The sequence below is a fragment of the Phocoena sinus genome, chromosome 2 (assembly GCF_008692025.1).
Source record: "Phocoena sinus isolate mPhoSin1 chromosome 2, mPhoSin1.pri, whole genome shotgun sequence".
NCBI lineage: Eukaryota > Metazoa > Chordata > Mammalia > Artiodactyla > Phocoenidae > Phocoena > Phocoena sinus.
The window spans coordinates 87045804-87067191 of record NC_045764.1 but is presented as its reverse complement, the minus strand read 5'-3'; the positions used below and the strand labels follow the sequence as shown (position 1 = coordinate 87067191).

The following is a 21388-nucleotide window of genomic DNA, read 5'->3' as shown; positions in this document are numbered from 1 at the left end:
TAATTGAAATACTTGTGGCTTAACCAGTGAGGTTGATTTTAACATAAATTCACATGCTGCTAAACAGGTCTTTTATCTCTTTATTTACAAGCGATCCAAGGGAGTTACGTGGGTAATAGAATGCATACAATGTATAGAGGTTTAAACCATGCTATAAACCCCGTTGAAGAGTTCCTGACACTCGTTTATATGTGACAAGGTTTTTTAATGTTTTTGTTTCCTTTATTATTCAAGACATATTTTTTTAAACTTATGCTCTTTCCGTTTTTCAGAGCATTGTGTCCTAGAAAGAAAATTAGGCTTAAGAGCCAAACAGACCTGTATTAGACTCTAGACTCTATCATCTACAAGGGCTAAAAATCCTGACAAGATGGTTAACTTAAACAAGGATGGGTTTCTTTGTTCCTAAATGATGCCTGTTTCCAAGAGCTGTGGTAAGAATTAAGTGATACTATTGTGGCTAGCCAAATATTGGCTAGCCACAGTTTCTTCTCCCTTTGTTGATTTGAATTTTAACATTGGCTCAAGCAAAAAAAAAATAATGTTAGGCAAGGAGATCTGTTTTTAAAAACAAAGTAAAAAGTTATACATTTTTTAAAACAGATAAAATGTTCTAATTCTCTGCCCCTTTTGATTATTTTCATTTTCATTATCTTTCTCCTTGGACATTCTAACATTTAAAAGATACTATTCGGTCCCAATTCTTCAAGGTCAGAGGCTTGGTTACTGTAAATTTGTGGAGAGAAGGCTGTCAGGAACTTACACAGAGTCCCAGATTCCTTACATCTGCCAGGATATAAGCTGACCTCCCTGTGTCCTAAGTATTCCTTCCCAAAGTATATATAAGTAAGTAAAATTAAGCAACTCACCCTTCATCCAAAAAGTTTATTGTGCTTCTGTTTGTTCAAAAGATCTTTGATAAAATGTTGATAGCATTCCTGCCTCTTGTCTGTTTTCAAAAGAGCTAGTATTATTAAAGGTTGTTTGCTGTTCATCTTTTGGATGGGGGGAAAAAAAAAAGCCTGATTCTTTTTATTTGGCTTGAGCACTCAGTGTCCTTCCACACAGTGGCACCTGAGGAGTCATTAGCAAAACTAGATAAGTAACTGATGTATTATTTGCATACATGCACGGTGCATTCCCCTTACTCAGAGTGCGCGGCAAAATTATTCATGTAAAGATAGAGCGATCGCAATGACTACAAAAGCACATTTTACCATTCCAAACATAAGCATAGCTGTGGTGGTGTACTATCATAGTACATGATAATAGAAATGAATTATGTCAGTAAAGTCTGAGGTTTCAGCTTTACCATGACAAATATGTTCCATTGAAGTGAAGTGTCTTGACAGAGTCACTTCCATATGCAGACCGCTGAAATAAGGAGACCAGCCGCGCCCATGCAGATGCCGAGATTTGGGTCTACATTATTAATGATTTATCATGTCACGGAGAGTTTTGAAAGCTCTTTCTATAATGTGCGAACACAAGGAATACTATATGTGCATTCCAAATTAATCACAGGAGCTGTAGCTACCTTTGAAATTTCAATACCGATATCTTTTTTTTTTTGAAACATGAAATTCTACATTCTAAACTGTATGATTCATTAAAATTCATACAAAATGTTATTTCATATCAACTGGATACTAAGTAGTGTATGTAGCTGAATTAATAGACATATATACATAGATGAGGGAAAGAAGGAGATGGAATGGAACAAAAATGTTCTGCAAACCTATTGTGTACCATGTGCTTTCACCTGAAGTCTCGCATTTAGTGTGAGGTTGGATTAAATTTCTAATCCAATTCTGCAGGATTCCAAGATTGCTCTGCCTACAGGGCACGTATAATAACATTGGCTAATATTTATTCAGTGCTTGCCGTGTTCCAAGTAAGATGCTGAACACTTTACATGCCTTATCACATTCAGTCTTCATAAAATCCACCTGAAGTATTGTTATGACTCCTGTTTCACAGATGAGAACACCGATGCACAGTGTAGTTAAACAAATTATCCCAAGAGAAGGGGGGAGTCTGGATTTGAATCCAGGTTGTCAAATGTTTCCAAAGCCTTCACTATTTACTACTGCTACTAACTGTGACCTCACTACTAACCACTACTACAACTAAGAGGGTAGGCTTCACCTCCTATGCAGTTACTACCTGTGTGGCCTTAGGCAAGTACCTTAAACCCTCTAAGCTTCAGCTTCCTCTTCTACAAAATGAAGATAATAATAGTACTTAAATGAGAGAAGTGTTGCAAGCAGTAATACTTATAAAATGCTTAAAAGAGGTTGGCAGATAGTAAGCACTATTGCTTTGTTTAATAACTGTAATAGTTAAGGAGTGGTACTCTCCAATGATTGATAAAATTTTATTGACTATTACACACAGATTTTCTATAATTTTCAGATACATTTTATGCTTAAAACTAGATTGGAAATGAAACATAGCAATAAAATTTTGAACTTTTCCTAAAGTAAACAGACTGTAAATAAAGTTACTACTTATCACTCCTGGGAGATATGCGATAACAGCAAAAGCATAACCACTAATTATCTAAAGCACTGACCACTTTTAAGTATTCTTTCTAGGTGTGAAAAGAGCCAAAATCTTCCTTATTTCCTTCCGTCCTTCTTCCTTTCTTCATTTTTCTTCACTCATTCAGTGAACATCCTTACATGGATACTATGCTTGCCCTGGGGACACAAATGAATAAATCCCTACCCTGGAGGAGCATACAATCTAGAGATGACTATACTCCCTGATTCAGCACATAAAAGAGTGTGAGAAAGTTGTGGGTTTCCTTGCCAGATCTGTTTAACAAATATGTATTGAGTATCTATTAAATGCCAGGCACTGTGCTAGGCACTGGGGCTGTCCAGGTAAATAAGACAAGATCCTAGCAGTTAAGAAGCACCCAGTAAGGAAGTCATCCTAAACAGTTATTTTCCCTTCCCTGTGATAAGTTACATATCTAATCCTTGGCTCGAAATAACCTATCAGCATATTCTTCTGCAACCTAAAGGTTTTTTTATTCCTGAATTTAAGAGCTCAATCTCAGGTAAACTGTACTCTCTGGGGTGGCGCTCTGTAAAGCTGGCCGTCGCAGAATTTCAGCAAAGAATTCAAGAATCTGGAGAACTGAACTTTTTTTTCTTCTCTGCTACTTGTCTGCTACTGCAGACAGAAGACAGTTCATAAGCTTTCTGCCTCCAGGTGGGTGGCGATAGGATTCCTCAAACCACTGGTCACCCTCTTGCATCTTCATTCAGTGCACAGAGCCCTTTGCCTGCAGCGGGGCTTGCTCCCTTGATGGAGAAAATACGGAATGACTGGGCACCAGTAAAACAGGCACAGCTTTCTGGGTCAGAAGTTGGCTGGGAAAGGGCCCGGACTGCCAAGTAACTTGCAATGATGTCAGAGCCCAGCACAACCTGAAAACACCAGCCAGCCAGCCAACAAAAACCTTAACAACAACAGAAAAATCACGAAGCTGTGTTGCCAAAGCTGTTCCTTCTGCCCCCTACCCCTTACTTCGAATGGGAGGAACAGCGGGAAGAGAGTTATATTTTAAAAGACTCCCCTTCTTCCTCCCTCCTTCTTCCTTTTGGTAACAAAGTGTTGACTAGCGAGGAAACAGCTCTCTGTGTGAGTCCTGCAGCAGTTCCTTGGGGTGTCTTTTTTGAGTTCCTTTTCAAGGCTGTCGGTGGAAGTTTTAGAAATAACTCAGTACAGGGTATTTTTCCTAAATGTAAACATGTAACTGTGCTGAGGAGAAAGCAGGAACCATTGAGGAAAGGAAAATCCTTTCTCTGCCCCCTTCTCCTCTCATTCACGGTAATTAACCATACTCAAATGAAAATTAAAAGTTTGGCGGAAATGCTCCCTTCTTTCTTTTTCTTTAAATGAGGGCATCACGGTTCATTCCAGCCATTTAGACCCCCCAGTGATTCATAAATCAACTGGAAATTTTAATAAAACACAGCCTGTTCTTGGATATGAAGTTTGGATTAAAATCCTCTTGTTTTTAAGTATGTGACTTTTTTCCTTTCCTTTGTGACAGTCAATTTGAAATGATGTCACTTCAAGGACATTTTCATTTCTCCCAGAACATATTACACGACACATTTGCCTGTAAAACCTGCTCATTAGCCTGCAAAATTACACTGTACTGAATGGCTTTCATTCAAAGTAGAAATGGGATTTTTAGTAGGCAATTTCTGTATTTTATAAAGATAAAACAATGTTTGATTGCTTCTTCCTAGCTGTTTTGCTTAGTGGTTGTAAAGAGAAATTGGGGCGGGGGGACGACAAATGTAATATGGGGGCGGGCTTGTAAGGATGTGCTTAAAAAATAAATCTTAGATGAGGAAACTAAGGCATAACTTTACGGATCAACTGTGCCTGCAGCTCCTCTGGGCTGCAACGCCTTGTCCTCTACATGTCTGGAGGAAAGCTCAAAAAAAGTGAGGGAGCGAAAAAAACAGGGAAAGAGGTAGGAAAGCGAAAAGGCTGCTTCTCAGGCTGCAGCAGCCACCGCGAGCTGGATGACTGAGGCGCTGCGAGTTGCTGGAAGGAGCAGCTCTTCAGAGGTGGCGAGAGGGAGGGCGCGCAGCAGAGCGCCGGGGAGGAGGGACGCGGAGGCCACCGAGGGGTCAGCCGGGCCGCGGCGCCGGGCTGGGGGCCTCCAGGCGGCGCTGGCCGCGGCGCTCGGGAGAGGGCGAGCGCGCCGGGCCGCCCGCGCCTCTTGCCGTCCGCACCCGGGGGTGGGCCCCACGCCGCGAGCTGCCGAGTGCGGGGAGGGAACGAGGCTCCGGCTCGCCTGATGGATTGACTTGAAGATGGATCGAATTACACCATTTGCCGTGCCTCGATTTGTTTGGCTCCCGCTCCGTCCCGCTGCTGCTGTCGTTGTCGCTGCCGCTGCTGCAAGGACTGTTGGTGGCGAGTTTCAGGATTATATCGAAGAAGCCAAAACCTAGAGACACAGGGATATATCTCTTTTTTTCTAATTTTTTCTTTATTTTTTATTTTCTTTTCTCCCTGAACGTGACAAGCTTTTTTCTTTTTTTTTTTTAAACCAGCCTCCCCCCTCCCCCCATGAGGTAAGACAGCCCTATAAAAATTTGCTAATGCTCTAGGCGCCTGGTGGGGATCGGACCCTGATCCTTAGAGCCTGAATTGCTTCTGGTGTATGTGTACGTGTGCGTATGCGTGTGTGTTGGCACTGGAGAGTTGATTTCTTTTCCAAGCTGTTCTCTCCGCCTGCCGTACCAGGGACGCGCAAAGGGCTGGAGAGGTTTGGCGGTCGCGTCAAAACTCGCATTGCTGGAGGCTTGAGGGGAGTGGGCCCCCCAACACTGCCCCCCTCGGGGAAAAAAAAAGCGGAAGGAGGGAGCCAGCAAAAGTTTCTCGCCAGGCAGCGCCAGCTCCGCGCTCCCCCGCACCTTATCAGGGGGAACCCGGCTGCCTCGGTGCCGGGCACCACGTCCCCAGCCCGCGCGACCGCCGAGCCGAGGCTGAAGGAGCCGGCTGCTGGCTCCGCCGCCCCCTTCCGCCTGCTCGCCCGCCCGGGAGCCGACTCTGGGACCGCCGGGCCAGGCTAGCCGTGGATGGGCGAGCAACCGCCCGCGCCAGGAGAAGGGGCGCAGCTCAGCAGCCGACGGACGAGCGGCTCACGGCGGACGCCGGCTACCTGTCAGTGCGCCCCCGGGTCGGACGGCCCACCGGTAGCGCCTGTTGGCTAGGGGCGGGGGCTCGGGGGACTCGGCCCTCCCCCAGCCCTCCAGGCTCCGGCACCGGCTTCTGCCTGGAGGGCGGCCACTTCCCAACCCTCCCTCTCCCCCTGCTGGCCGAGCGCGCCGCGGGCGGACTCCGGGGCCCAGGGCTGCCCGCCTCTCACCCGGCGCCCAGTTTCTCCTCCCGGCCGCTCTCCCCCGCAACTTTCCGTGCTTTGTTCTCCGGCTGGAAATGATTTACGGAAGCGTCTTGGACAGGGTCTCCGCCAGGCGGCAAGAGCCCAGCGCTGAGATGTGTTACGTTCTCATCTACCCATCAATTATGGATGGAAACAAATAAGGAAGAGTCAATTTTGCATGAGCCCCTTCTCCGGTGGCGAGAGGCATTCTGCAGCCGGGAGGGAGCCGCCGCTCGCGTCGGCAGCCGCTGGCAGGGGGATGGTGAGGCGGAAGGTAGGGAAACTTTTATCTCCCGTCTTGACAGCAATGATGTTTCTTCCTGGTCTGCAGAAACTGATACAGCGGCCGCCTTGGGTAATTTGGAAGGGCTTAAAGCTTCCTCTGTCGTGTATAACTCTTGGATTGAAACTAAAGGTCATAAAGGACTTGAAGGTGCGGATGAGAACTGGGTTTGAAAATTTTTTGTTAAATCAGCTCTCGGGACCACTGCTGTCAGGTGATTCTCTAAATCCCGATCTTTTAAAGAGCTAAATGTCATGGAGCTAGAGAGGAGTGAAGTAGCGGTGTTATAGGAACCCAGAGTAGTATTCCTCATTCAGAGGTGACCAGTCAGTAACCCAGGTTCCGGCATCCCCACTCCTCACTATGTTCAGCTGGGATAGTCACACAGAAGGAACAGTAGATCATTATTATAGATATACAGATTTTGCAAACAATAATCGGACCTTATGTCCATCACTATGGGCCACGGCTTTCCCTTAAAAATAACGGTAGTGTTTCCAGTTACTTGGGAGAAGAAATGTGTAGGGCAATTTTCCCAAGAACTTCTGGCTCCTAAGAATTTAAGTCTGCAGTAAAATGTTTAGTTGCTTTTTAAGGATTGTCCTTCCCTCTACTTGGTATTTGGGGCAGTAAAGTGGATGCTTTTATTTCAAGGCTGAAGTCCTGGGGAAAGGTTTAACATTTTTAAATCTGGTTTGGTCTCCGTTCCTCAGAATTGGAGAAATAATTGTTTGCAGAAATTTTTCAAGGTTTCTTCCTTGTAGAGTTGAGAAATCTTATCCCAGACAGCTCAAGGTGAGGATTTTACTATTCTTTTGGTGGTTTAACAATAGGTTTTGATGCTGGTTTATCCATGTTGTTAAAAAAAAAATCCCCTCACTCTCTTTGATATCTAACTCGGGAAATTAAGTTGTGTGTCGTCACATTTAATGTAGTGAGTGACAGGCATATTCTGTCAGGCTGGCCAATATGACACAAACATTTATGCTGGCTTAGATGAATAGAAATTGCCAAGTAAGCTCTGAGATTTGGGCCTGTATTACCATGAACTTAAACATCTTGAGGTAAATAAACATAGCTGAGTTTTGTTTTTAAAGTTAGGGTCCATGCTTTGATTTAGGTCCCTAGACTGTGCTCTTAGAAAGACAAATAAATAACCCTGAGATTTCCAAATGGTGTTGTTTAGCAAACCATTTTCTTCCAGTGGTACATTTGCTGAAATTAACAGCCAGTTACTATTTCTTACTGGATTCTAGTTGTTACCTGTCCTTGTTTCTGTTAGGGATGCTACATAGGTAACCTTTTTTTGAGGAACATTTCTGTGATGCAGGACAGTGTGCCTGGAATATCGTGGCTTCTCCTTCACCAAACAGCTAGTTGACCTGAATTTGATTTAGATGTGTGGGCAGTCTGCCCTCTTTCTCTTTATTTATTTATTTACGTATTTATTTATTTAGGTGCCCTCTAATAGCACCATCTGGTCTTGTCTCCCCTCGTTTGGATGGATTTGAAAGATGGTTGTGATGCAAACCTATTAGTCCTTAGAGTGAGGGTAACTTCCTTAGAAATCCAGTGGACTTAAGTTCACTGGCTGCTTGCTAAACAGGAAGGATCTGTCCAGTAACTTGTGCTCTGCGTAAGTAGGCCCCTGACTCCTGTGTGGTGGTTTCTATTGCGTGAAAGGCACACAGACAAAGTAAGCAGGAATTGGAGCTTTGTTTCACAAAAATGCCCATAATTGTTAAGGACTTACTGAAACTGGAGAAGTTCTTCACTTCTTGCTGCTCCATCAAAATAAGCCTTGGTAATTAGCTTAGTCATTGTTCTTGCATTTGAGTTCCACTAAGAGACAAAGAGTGAAAAATGCATCTGAAATAGGGTCATTTTTCACCCTTCTGATGCATTTTATGCAGAGTTAAGAGCCTGGCTGAATGTCTAGCCATTATTGGTGTAACCGTAGGAGGTGGACTCCTTTCTTAGCATATTACAAGATAAAATATTACCTTTTATTTCAGTTAATAGACTTTAAGCCTGCCCATTCTAGATTCGTTTCTAGAGGAAGCAAGAAGTGCTTGAGGTATGCCAGCCAGTCAGTATTTATTGAGTCCCTGTCGTTTGCAAGGAGCTATGCTAGCCAACGTTCCAACATCAGGTGAGGCAGACACGTTTCTCTATGTTCAACTTAAGTAAGAAAGAAGAATCCAAAGAAACAAAGAGTGGCAAAACTGGATCATTTGGCAAGAAATGTAAATCTGCATCTTTTTTTGAAGGATGTTATTTCATCCTAAAGGTTTTAAGGCAAGATTATCCATACCACAGATTTATAGGGGGCCAATCTTCCTGCCTTTAACACTAATAATACAATGTACTATTAGTGTAATTCACATGTTGAAACTGTCATTGGAGCAGGGGATCTCGCTTTCAATGGCTCATGTGAATGGAGACTTAGAGTTAAAATCTACCAAAGCCAGTGTCTTAGGTTGCAGCTTATTTTGTGAACAGCTGCCAACCTCCAGTTGTGGGGGGAAAATGTGTTTTGATCTATTCCCATGACATGTAGAGAGAATGAAAATCATGTAACTATTTTAAGCATATCATAACCCTTTTCAGTGAAGGTGGCTATTGTTGGGCTAACTTTTCCTCCTCAGACCCTGACAAGTGTCAGTACAACTGATAAGTGAAGCTGCTTCCACTCTTCCCAGTAGGATAACTAGGAAACATTCTTACTTTGAAAAGCGACCATTTATGTAACCAAGAGTGATCAAATCAGTGGTCCGCTAGATACCGCACAAGGTATACTTTTCTCAAACTTTTCTTTTCTATTAAGCTTTTGTTAACTCACCCAGATTAGCATTTTAACAACCCTGAAGTGAACTTCTGCCATTCTCTCTACTTGGACACAGTATGTAGATCATCCATCATTCTGTCCTTGGCTACAACAGGCTGCTGGCTCCATCACCATTTAGAGCTACACAGAATCCATCCGACTGTGAACAACACAGCTGGCTACAGCAATTTTTTCTTCCACACCACTGGCAACATTGTCTGGCTGTGGTAGCTAAAGTTAACACCCAGAACAGGATGTTTCCATTGTCTGCCAACCTGTGCTGGGCCCCTCACCCACTTCTGGGGGCACACCTGCAGAAAGGCCCTGCTGGCTTGCAGTGGCATGTTCCACTTAAGAGTGGACTTGCCTCAACCTTACGTGACCCACAGGAGAGCCTCTATAGACTTGATACGATTAAACCACCAGAATTACAGAATTAGAAGGAGCCATTCACACCACTCATCCTAGACCTTCAGAACTCAGTCTATTGAAAGGGGGAAGAAAAGAATGAAGTAGCTTTTAGCCTGTGATCCCAAATGACTGAAAGCAGAAAAAGACCCTGTCTCGTTCTTTGGAGAGCTGAAGGTATCATTGCTTCATCTCCTATCACAAAGAACCTGTGACGTACCTAAACCTGGGACCCGTGAGTAACAGAACCCAATGCTTTCTATCACATTTTTTGGTTTGTTTTCTTCTTTTTACTCAATAAGATATGTTACAGTAGTCATTGCTTGTTAAAGCAAGAATGGCATAAATCAGGTGGACATGTTTATTAGGTTATGTTGCCAAGCTTTGAAAAAAAAAGAAGACTTTTATAACTAGAAGTACTGCTTTTGGAGTTTGATGTGGGAAGGGGAGACTGCCTCATACTCTGGTGGGAGATAGTCTTCTCATCTCTTTTCCTAATGTTTACTAATGAAATCAGCCACAAAACAGCTGAGATGATGTGACGCTCCTAATGCTGATGGTTATGGGAGAGGAGGAAGAGAAAGCAGTACCCACAACAACTACACTTACTGTTAGTCCGCTTACTAATTTCTAGGCACACACTAAGACCTTTATCTTAATTATGTCATGTAACAAACAACTGGGGTGGGTGAGGCAGATTCTGTTATTGTCACTGCTTTGTCAAGAAAAGAACTCAAGCACCTGAGAAGTCACTTTCCTGAGGTCTTAGAGCGGGGAAGTGGTGGAGTCAGGATTTGAACTCAGATCTCCCTGACATCTCAGCCCACCACGTCATCACTGCACTGAATTGTTTCCAGGAACACAGATCACCCTGCAATCTTCTGACTCCCTGGTATTTCGGACGTTGTTTTTTCAATAAAAGAGTCATACTTTGAGGGAAATGTTTGTATTGAATGAAATGATAGGTACAGAATCGGTATGCTCTTTAAGTTTTAACATTTCTCTAAACTAAGTCATCTTGGCGTACTCTTTCATTTTTATTCCTGTTGGCCGAATAATTAATGACACTCTCTTCTTTTCAAGTGTCCTAGAACAGCATCTTCGCCCACCATTTTTCTCCATGTTAGACTTTCCTGTCCAAGATTGCATGGCATAGGACAAATGGCAGTATTCATCACTCGCCACCAAAAAAGTGCTTCTGCATCAGGGTGCGATTGACACTCATTTCCCTGATCTTGGCAGGTGAAGATCCGTTATGTATCTCTGTCCCATTCCCCAGGAGTATTTATGGGCTCCATCAGCAGAGACAGTGAGAGCTGCAGCTGTTCAAGCATTAGTGGCACGAGGATGGAAATTGTCTTACTGAAGTTTGACTGTGTATTATACTGTAATATACATTTTTCTTACTTACGGTTGAGAGAGAATCCTTTGACCTCTGTGAGTAATCAGATACGTTGTTGAGAAATTGTCACCCATGCATCTGCATTTTTTGTTGTTCTTTTTTACTCAGAATTCCTATGGGAGGGAAAAAAACAAATACACCTTACCACTACATATAATGCTGAAATTTAAGGTTTTCAACATACATTTTTGGAAAAGAAATATGGGTTTTAAAAAGTCCAATATGTTGGTACATGTATAATAAGGCCTCAGGAAGATCTGCAATTACTTAGCCTATTATTGGAGGCTGTATTTAAAAATAAAGTCAGGAGTTTCTACTCAGCTGAGGAACTGGCACATATGAACAAGAGCAGATGAAGCTCTTTGAGAAAATAGCACTTCCATTCCCAGGAGCCGGCTGTCAGCAGACCAGGGACTCAGACTCCCCCAGCGCCTACATTGGCCTAGGCCTCTCTTGTCATTAGAAGGGTCTCTGGAAACGTTTTGGTCTGCAGAGTTGTCTACATTTATCAGTAAGTCCCCAAACCTCCCGTGGGTAATTGGTGGATCAAGTAAATACATTTTTAAAAGCTATAGAAGAAGGAGGAGAACAGGCAGCAAAAGGGGGGATACAGAATGTTGCAGTTGTTTCTGTTTTTGTCCTTGCTAGGGTAACCATTTGTTCATTCAGCCAACTCTTACCAAGTGTTGGCTCTGTACAAGGAGGTGCCAGGGTGGGGAAACGGTTCAAAGAGGAACTGACATGGATCCAGAGCTCAAGGCTCTTACTAAGTGGTGTAGAAAAAACGAGGTAACCACAGAGCCAAAATAAAAAGGCGAGTGTCTTAAGTGCCAGAAAACACACACGGACCTATGGTGATTGAGAGGAGGGAGAAGTTATTTCTGGCTAGGGTGGGCAGGGGAGGCTTTGTGGAGCCGCTGATATTCGAGCTGGCCCTTGACCTAGGTAGGATTTGGACAGGTGGACAGCAAGGGCCAGGAGGGGAGGTGGTGAGAGGGAGGGCATTCCAAGCATAGAGAACAGCTTAGGCAAAGGCCCTGGGATGTGGGTAGGGGTCTAGATCACTTGTCCACGTTTGGGTCCTGACCTAGACTCGCGTTTCAGGTGTGAAGAAGCAGTTTGCCATGCAATCTACAAATATTTTTTGAGTGTCTCTGGTCTACTGTACTTAGCCGATCAGCAGATGGCCCTGAGGCTTAAGCCGTCAGAATGAATGGGATCAATCTTGCGATGATTCCGGAGTTTGCTCCGTGATCAGAGCTAAAACCCCACATCAACTGCCAACTGGTTCAGTGTTACACAGGAATATTGCAAGGGATCGCGTGATTTGCCTCGAATTACCCAGCAAGCTGGCTCCCCCCCGCAGAGGGGTTTAGCAGAATCAAACTAGAAGGTTGATGCTTCATGGGCTTTATTTTTTGCTTTAACTTCAAGAGGCTCTAGACAGAGACTCTATAACAAAGAATAAGCTGCGTACCTAGATGTGGGTTTGGGGAGGATGTGGAGATAGGAAGCCGAAGAGAGAGTAGAAACTTGTTGAAACCGTGAGAGAGGCATGAGTTGGACTCTAGGTGCTTGGTAGAGGAGCCCGCAGGCCCCATGAGGTTAGACTGCCTGTTCACGGCTGTAACTTAGCAGAGTGCGTGACACATAGTAGACGTGGTGCAGATATTTTAGTAAACGTGTTAATTGAGTTTAACTTTTCATTCGATTGTGGTTATAACCTATCATGCCTGGTAAAATTCGCAAGCAATGGGGTTAGAGCTATGGTAGCCTTTTCCTAATAGAAGGAGCGAAAAAGTGGCAGTAAACAACTTGGAGTTACTAATACGTCCTTTTAGAAAACCCCATCCTTGAGAGGCCATGGGGATCCAGCATCCCTTTTTGGGTCTGAGCTTCCAGGATAAACTCACCCCCATCAATGCCTCTCCACGACCCTACCTTCCCAACTCCCACACCTTCATTCACCTTTCTCCCCTACCCCAGTGCCCAGCCATACTCCAAGCGAGGCTGTTTGGGTATGAGGGTTTCCAAGCCATCATTAACCCCTTGAGTTAACGTGAATGGTAATCAATCCACGATTAAATTTAATAGTGGAGGTGATAAACTTTCTGGGAGGAAAGACCGGAAGTTCTCTGTAGTATAAGCACGTGAATACATAACAAAGGAAAAATAAAACGGAAACAATTACATTGGGGTATGGTTAAGCCAATTGCTTTGCCAAGAATTGCTCCAGTGGTTCAATTTTCCCTGGTATGTTTAAGTCTTTTACAAGTTAATGGTTACATGACAGTCTGAGAGAAGACTCTTAAGTCTGAGGAAACACTGCCAATGAAAGATCAATCAGGAATTATAAAATAGGTCAATGGGGAAAAAGCGTTAAGCATATACAAATTCAATATTAGGGACTTTTCAGGAATATTCCAGTGACATAAAGCAGAGAACCTGCTGGATCTAGGAATTAGTCTGGCTCCTACCCAGTCACTTTCTGAAGTGAAGGGCGTGCTGCCTCCCTGCATAGAGCACAGTTGCTTTCCAGACAAAACCTAAAATAAACTGGCGTGGCTCAACTCGACTAATAATAACAGCTAGCCCTCACCGTGTGCTTACCAGGTGCCGTGGCACTGCGCCTAGTACTTTAAATATGTTACCTAATTTAATCCTCATGCTACCCCTGAGAGTGTGGGACTGATAGCTCCCTCAGAGTTAGCGTTTGTTAAGTGCTGACCATGTGCCTTATACTCTTTTAAGTGGATATATTAAGTCATCTGATCAGAATTCTTTGAGGTGGGTACTATTATTAATAATATCCTCATTTTACACAGGGGAAAAACGAAGGGATGGGAGATTGAGTAATTTTCCCAGGGTCAAACAGCTAATGAGTAACGGAACCAGGGGATTCGGGTCCATGGGAAGCAACTTAGTAGGCTGGTTAAGAACATGAACTCGAGCCAGCCTGTTGGGGCGTGCGTCCTGGCTGTGTGATCGATTGGCTGTGTGATCTTGAGCAAATTACTTAACCTCTCTGAGCCTCAGTTTCATGACCTAAAAGGTGGATGATGACGGTAGTACCCACCTGGTAGGCGCTGTGAGACCTAAATGAATTAAGATTTGAACAGCACTTAGAATGGTGCTTGGCTAGCAGTGAGTGCTGTATTTATCTCAATGTCTGTTAAGTAAAAGTAAATGCAGTCTGGCTCCAAGGCCCATGCTTTTAGCCCTTATACTATGCAGTCTTTTCACATGTGATTTTATCGTATCTCTTTGACTGATATATAGACCTTGAAGCCAGTTTTACAACCAGCTCTTCTCTACCACCACCCACTACACTTGCCACAGATTCAGCCAGACTGCAAAGGGGAATTTGGCCGGAGAGCTCCAGGGGCCTAGAGAGTCACCTCAGACCTTGACGCCTAGCTGCCTAGCCCTGACCCATATATCAGCCGTTTCAGATTCATGATGGCAGAAATCTGGCTTCCTCTTTTGGTTGGGCCGAAGGACAAAAATATAGGTGACTGGTATGTGTTCTATGCTGGTTGCTCCCTAGTCTGATTAAAACCTGAATAACACCATGGAAATTCAGGCCCTCTCCTAACAGTTCCTCTCATCACCCACATCTTTGATCTCTACCAGTGGTCCTCAAACTTTAAAATTTTTCAGAATCACATAGGGCTAAAATGCAGATTCCCAGGGCCCCAGCACCAATGGATCTGTGTTGCTGGGCCTGGGATGGGGCCCTGGAGTCAGCATTTTCAGCAAACTCCTAAAGTGATTCACATGCTATGGTCCCTTGGCCACAATTTGAGAAACAATGCTCTGGTGTAGCCAGAGTTTCTCAAACATCAGTGCCCCTGCAAATTGCCTGGCATTTTGCTAAAATTCAGATTCCCATCAAAGTGGTAGACTTCAAGGCTAGTGTTGGCAGGCCCCTGGGTAGTAGATCTCAAACCTCTTGCCTGCAGCACAGGGTGAATGGTTATGAGCCAAAGGCATCCTGGCCAGCTCATGAAAGAGTAAGAAAGAAATAAAATCTGCTCAAAGCTGCCGTTTTTTTTTTTTTTTTTTTCTAGTTTGCAAAAGATCTTCACAGTGAGCAGAAATTAAGAAAGAAAAAGGACACTCACTTACTTCTGCTGACTGGTCTATATCATTTCCTAAATGGAGTCCTGGGCCAGTATTCATAGCAACAGTTTTTGATTTAATGATAAACTGAGATAAGGGTAATCAAACTTCATGCTTCAGGGCATCAGGTGATTGCCTGCTGGGTCAGGATGGAATCTTTTCCCTTGTCCTTTGCACAACCGACTAGATGCATTACAGAGAGGCCTCGGGCTACGCTTGCAGGAGCTGGGGCAGGAGGCCCCGGCAAAAAACGCCGCTGGATGAGATCACATGGGAAATGGTCTTGTGTGGGATGAACAACCCCATCATTTGGCCTTAATCATTTTTGGTTTTTGTTAAGATTCTACATACCCTGTGTGTATATTTTTATAAACCACATGATGAAATTGGCAGCCTACTGTATCTGGAATCAGATGGCCTAGACTCCAACTTTGGCCAATAGTGGGCTCTCTGAGTGACCTAAGGAAAGCGCTGCCTCCTCATCTGTGGACTCACAATTATACCGAGCATCAAATAAGACGATGTTGATAAAAGGGCTTCGTAAAAACCAGATAAGTGCGGCTCAAATGTAAGGGATTATTATGATACAATGAATTATACTTTATGGAATCACCATTTATTACAATCACAATATATACATCTCCTCTCTATATAATGACATCATGCATAATGACAGTGAACGTTTATTGAGTTCTTCATCTCTGCCAAGCACTAAAGAGTTTTATTTGCATTCTCTTATTTAATCCTCTTGTCAGCCCTTTGGGGCACAGCCTTTTTTTATTCCCATTTTATAGATGAGGGCACAGATACTCAAGGAGCATAAGTGAGTTTCCTTTTGCTATTGTAACAAATTACTACAAACTTAGATGTCTAAACAACACAGATTTATTACCTGACGATTCCGGAGGGCACAGACAGTCAAGGAGCATAAGTGAGTTTCCTTTTGCTGTTGTAATAAATTACTACAAGCTTAGATGTCTAAACAGCACACATTTATTACCTGACAATTCCGGAGGCTGCAAGTCCCAAATGTGTTTCGCTGGGCCAAAGTCAATGTGTCAGCAGGGTTGTATTCCTTCTGGAGGCTCGACGGGAGAATTCGTTTCCTTCCCTCTTCCAGATTCTAGAGGCCACCTGCATTTCTTTGCTTGTGGCCTCTTTCTCCAAATTCCAAGCCAGCCATCATATAACTCCGTCTTCTGCTTGCCTAGACACATCTCCTTCTTGGATTCTTCTGCCTTCCTCTTCCATCTTTTAAGGACCCTTGTGATTACATGGAGTCCACCCAGGTAATCCAGGAAAACCCCCCTATTTTAAGATCTCTTATTTAAGCACATACGTAGCGTCCCTCTTTCTGTGTATAATAGCATATTCACAGGTCCTAGGGATAGGGTGTGGACATCTTTGGGGATGGAGGGGGACATTCTTCTGTCTACCACAGTTAAGTACCTGCTAGGAGCACACAATGGCAGTGTCAGAATCCATGGCCAAGCCTGTCTGACTTCAAAGCCCATGATCTCAACCACTCACTATAAAATCTCCTCAATTCAGTCAGTGAAAGAAATAATAAAATCACAGAACATAAGTAGTGAGGAGGGCCATGTTACTTTTAGAATAATCAATTGGGGGCTTTTAAATATCATTTTGGCAGTAACAACACAGAAATTAACCTTACTGATCTCCATGTCCAACTTTGTACTAAGCATTCTATATATATATAGTCATTCACTTTTTTCTTGTGAGGCTGAATATTATTTACCTGGTAACTGAATTGACAGGGTCCCTGAATCCAGTTGTCTTTCATGGGGCTGACTAAATAAAGAGCATTTGGGGGACCAGGGGACCATTTTGGAAGACTATACAAAGGTATTTTAATGGAGCTACTGGTCCAGCAAAGGATGATTGACAAAAGGTGGTGGATATAACCAGACCAACCTTTGCTGTCTCTGGCAGTGTCTCTTGGTCAATTGGACGTGGTTCCTCAGGTAGCACTTACCCCAGCCCATCCACTGATAGATAGCCAAGACCATCTCCAACTTATGAGGCTTGATGTCCTCAAAGGTCAATCAGAAAATCGGGAGCCTGTGTTTTGCTAAGAATTGTAGAAAGTTATCAGAGATCTCTTTCCCACTCTCTTGCTTTTCTTCTCTCTCCCTTACTTCTCTTTGCCACACACTTTGCTGATTTCTGAGGCTTAATGTAGTTTTAAAATTCAAAACGTACACCCATCACTGAAAAGGCTGTGAGAGGACAGAGCTGGAGTCTGGAAATCTGGCCTGGCTCCTCTGTTAGCCCACCAGGTAGCTCTGGACAAGGCCCTGCCCTTGCTGGCCCTAGTGCTCTCATTAGAACAAAGTGAGGTCGGGATGGGCATCAGAGACAGTCTAAATGATTTCCAAGTTTCTTTCTAGTAGTAGGATTCCTTAATGTTATATTTATCTCCATATTTTAATTGCCTCATAGTAGCACGTCTAACGGTGATTTAAAAAAATATGAATCCACTTCATGAATGTGCATAGAGCTATCTGTACAAAGAGACAGACACACAAGTAGTCCAACTTCTCAATTTTATTATTGCCATTTACATTTTACAACACTTTGCCCTTTTCTTTCAAGATCACTTAAACTTCATTGCTGCTAATATTGAGTTTTTAGACTCAATTTTCAGAAATACATAGATAATATTTTCAGTTAGCAGTAATTGCACCTCCTTCAGCTCTCAGGGGTTGATACGCTACCATTGCACAATTTCCCTGTAATTTTCAGTTCCTTCCCTGAAGAGCCACTCCCCATGGAACGTGTAGGACAGACAGGGCAAATGAGTTTCAAAGTAGAGAGCCAAACCTGATTGGTAGTAGCTGTTGCATCTTGTGTTGTAGAAACTTATGGGGCTACATCTAAGGTCAGGGAGAAAAAGGATGCCTTGACTGATGTGCAAAGTCATCTGTGAAAAAGGGAGAGGGCATGGTAGCTTCTATACAACAAATTCGCCATCAGTATTTGGCGTATTGATTCAGTATTTTTCAGTATTTCAGTATTCAGTATATATTTCAGTATTGATTCAGTATTTTCTTTGGAGACACATATCCCTCTTAAAGCACTCACACTCATTAATGATCTCTATACAGATTGATGAGTAATTTAATGCAGATGTCATCTGGCACGACGTCTCAGAACCGAGCTTGAAAATAAGTAACTCCTAATGGATAAGGAAACTTGATAATGATTACTTTTGCCAGTTCTTACCATTTGCTTTATTTTGTTGCTATTCCCTCAGTTATGAGGGAATATTTTTAACATTTTTAACTATTTTATCAGAGACTCAAAAATGCGATGAATGGTTGTGCTACTACAGATAACACCTTCACCGTAGATGTATAAATGTGGACATATATAAAAATAGAACACCACCACACATATACACAAACACATACAGAGGTTTTAAATAACTTTTCAAAGTCAGACAGACATAGGTTGGAATCCTGCCCCCTATCTGCTAACTAGATGTGAGAAATTGGGCATATCACTAGCTTCCCCAAGTCTTAGTTTACTTTTCTGTTAAATGGAGAAAATGTCCCTTAAGAAATGGGAAATAAATTAAAGCTAATGCATGGAAATTGGCCAGCTGTGTCCTAGAACACAATAGGTGCTCAGTCATGTTGGTTTTGGCTACAAATAACAGAAAACCCAACTCCAAATTGCTGAACAATGAGGAAATATAACATTAAGTCAATAATAATAAGTCCTGAGATGGGGTGGCTCCAGTGTTGATTAATTCTTTGGCTTAACAATATCATCAAAGACTCAGGCGCTGTCTATATTCTCTGCCATTCTCATCCTGTCAACCTCCCCTTGGCTAGCTCTTTTCATGTTCCCAGTAAAACTGGCACGTTCCAGGTGAGAATCCAGCAGATCAAGAGACCAAGAGTCCCTAAGAAACCTTTCCTAGTACAGACTCTCCCATTGATAGAATCATGACACCTGCTCACACCTGTAACCTAAAGCAGCCTTGGGCAGGAGAATGGGACCACCACAATCGACTTACATGGAGGAGACTGGCTTACCAGTGGATACATGAACAAAATACAAACTATTTGTATCTATACATTGTTATATATGCATATTATGTACATGACATAAACATATTCATGAGTGCTTTCAAGCTATAAAACTTTAGTGTTTGGCCAGAAATATTTTTCTGCCATTATTTGAAAATTTTATGTCCCTAGAACAGCATTTTCGTTTAATTAGGCAGTTAAAAAATATAAAAGGTATGACATTGGAGGACACTGCTACAAACAAGTGGACAGAATATATCAAATGAATTTGCTCCCATATTTTTTTCTTTCCCCACCCCCACCGTGACTTGTTTTAAATGAGAAGTAAGATACCCCTGCCAGATTAACACTTTGAAACATCATAATAAATACAAGCCATAATTATGAAGCCACTTTTATCTCTTGAGAGGTAGAGACAGAAACACTAACTCTCTTCTCTTTAACTCTGAGATAAATGTGAATTTATAATCCTGAAAGTTACCCACATTTTTTGTCTTTCTTGCCCCTTAATGAAATATACTGCAGACTACCTGAGTGGAAATCTTAGCCTAGCTAAGTCTTCCTTCACTCTGTACTGTTCAGCCTCTTTTCCTGACACAGTAATGCAGTAAATCAGATCCTAAGGCCCCCTAAAACCTGGATGAGGAGGTTCCTCCTTTACCTGTCTTTGTACGACTTTGCAATAAGCTATAAAATTAACCACCTAGATTTTCAGTATCAGAAATTTCTGCTTTCAGTGTTTTGTGGCTGCATTTTTGTTCACCAAAGTGAAACTTCACTCAGTCCTTATCAGATAAAAGTCTCATTCCTTAAAGGAAGCAGTATCCCTTGCTCTGATGTTCTGTGTATACCCAACCTTGCGAAGAACTATTAGTCTCCAGGAGTCCAAATGGTCCTAAGGTCTGATTCTGATTCTGCCATTCAACCTCTTGGAGCCTCGCTTCCTCACTGGAAAATCAGGATAATATATCTACTTCATAGAGATGTTGTGGTGAGGTCTTTCTTCAGGAGGAAATATATGCAAAGCACTGGGCATGGTATCTGACATAATAAAAAACTATAAATTATAGTTTTGTTATTACTACTGTTTTCAAATCAAGGATGCTTGGCAATAGGAAATACTCATATCCGAAGTATTTTGTAGATTTTGCACATGGATAGGTTCCATAAAATATATCTGGATGGCTACTTCTAAACACACAAAGAGACAGAAAAAAAAAAAAAAAGCAAGACCAATTCTGCTAAGAAGTGGCCTTTCTTGAGCACATAAAAGCATGGTAATGCTACCACGTGTACACCTTGCTGCTCACATTTTGGACGTGGTTCTGGCAACTTATTTATGTTGGGGCTGGGAAATTTTATTATGTTGTGAAGTATTTTCAGATTATGAATTGCATCACTTAAAATAAGGGACCAAGTTACTCACAGTGACTTACTGGATCAACTCAACCTGACCCTGGGTCTGAGTTGTAATTTTCTAGACACATTCCCTCACTCATTCGCATACACATTCATTCACTTATCCACACAATAGATGATTTTTTAACGTATTCAGTGTTCAAAGAGCTTATCTTCCCCTTGGCCTTCAAAGAGTCAAAGTTTAGTAAATAATGAAATAACTGCCTCCAGGATCGGTTTCATGGGTGTGTTACCTGTGCAGTCTCACTGGGCCCCATGCCTAGAATGTGCTGCTTTAGCCATCTTGAAATTCTTAATAATTTTTGAATAAGGAGCCCCCTATTTTCATTTTGCACTGGCCCCTGTGAATCACGTAGCCTGGCCTGATTGCTCCTTTTCACCAATGCTGTTTCTTCTGTAGGATCTGAGTTGACAGGGCCTGAGTTCCCACTGCCTCGCACTCTCAGGCAAGCTGCCTAATCTCCCTGGGCCTTGGTTCTCTCCGTTGTAAACTGAGGCAGAAAAGACATGGTCTCCAGGGTCACTGCCGGTAATCTGCACACTTCAGGAGACTAAGACACGAGTGTCAACTGATGTCCGCCCTGGGTTTGGATTGTAACGGGGGTGACCACCCTCTCAAAATTCAAAATTAGGATATGGGGATTATGGGACCAAAAGAAAGAGAAGTTGCAGTCAGGACTCTTTTTGAGAAGTTGAGCTTGTGTAGCTGAAACTTGTGACCTCTAGACTAGGCCTACATGCTGTTTAGTGATTTTACAACATAAAATCGAATTGACTGAACACTGGCATTATTCTGCTCATTTCATTTGTATTGTCCTTTCCTCTCTATAGATTTTATGCTAATATCCCAGAGGAGACGTAACTCACTCCAGTACTTTTGCCACACTTAGAAGAAAATCTATATCCAAGACTTTAAAACTCTCATATACAAATATTGGCATCCTTA

General features: G+C 42.8%; 1 protein-coding gene across 5 annotated transcripts in view; it reads left to right on the top strand.

The window, feature by feature from the left end:
* The first annotated feature begins 5515 nt into the window (after positions 1–5515).
* The window catches only part of SEMA6D (semaphorin 6D), a 55608-nt gene continuing 39735 nt past the window's right edge, over positions 5516–21388 (top strand). For all 5 annotated transcript variants that reach the window (XM_032621945.1, XM_032621943.1, XM_032621944.1 and 2 more), the window contains exon 1: positions 5516–6197. The gene's annotated coding sequence lies outside the window, so the exon portion shown is untranslated. The remainder of the gene's footprint in view (positions 6198–21388) is intronic.